Consider the following 770-nt stretch of genomic DNA (forward strand, 5'->3'; position numbering starts at 1 on the left):
TCTAATGGGTGTAAACTGAAGATGGGAAGAGTCTGGTTGAGTATCAGAAGAAATGTCTTAATGGTAAGAGCAGTTGGGCAATGAAACCCCAAGGGAGGTGGTGGGTTGTCCCTTACTGGAGGTCTTCAAGTAGGGGCTCAACAGAAACTTTTTGGAAATACTCAAGGAAGGATTTCTCTGCTGCAAGCAGGGGGCTGCGCTAGATGACTCTATAGGCCCCCTCCAATTCTATGACTCTTTATGAACAATATTTTAATAAGGCACACATAAGTGATCAGAAAATAGGGGCTATCCCTGATAATTAGGGTCAGTTGGAGTATCTCAAGAACAGAGTCAGGCGCTTACCTAATGAGCTACTTAGAGCTGTGTGCATTTGTTACCCTGCACATGCCCGATCTCGTCTGATCTCGAAAGCTAAGCAGGGTCAGGCCTGGTAAGTACTTGGATGGGAGACCGCCTGGGAATACCAGGTGCTGTAGGCTTATACCATAGTCTTTCGAGACTGAAGGTTGCCAACCAACCACAAAAGTGCTGTAAAGCAAGGAGGAGCTCAGGAGGAAGCCACGCCAGTGCACAGAGGCTGCATCCAGCCTCCATGGCAGCTTCCCCCAGGTAAGCTCGGCCAATGCAAGGGTCTGGGGAGGGTGGGGAGGAAGCGGGGAGAAGGCAAAACGGAGATGTTCAGGGGCAGGGAAAGGGCGGGTGGAAGGCAGCCCCAGGAGTGGGTGGGCGGGCAGGCAGGGACCGGAACGTGGGGCTGGGATCCAGCT

At 52.2% G+C, this 770-nt stretch overlaps 1 pseudogene; it reads left to right on the plus strand.

Annotated features, from left to right (window-relative positions):
* The first annotated feature begins 365 nt into the window (after window positions 1–365).
* On the plus strand, window positions 366–482 carry LOC136659531 (5S ribosomal RNA; annotated as a pseudogene).
* The last annotated feature ends 288 nt before the right edge of the window (window positions 483–770 follow it).

Source organism: Tiliqua scincoides, chromosome 8 (assembly GCF_035046505.1).
Source record: "Tiliqua scincoides isolate rTilSci1 chromosome 8, rTilSci1.hap2, whole genome shotgun sequence".
Taxonomy (NCBI): Eukaryota; Metazoa; Chordata; class Lepidosauria; order Squamata; family Scincidae; genus Tiliqua; species Tiliqua scincoides.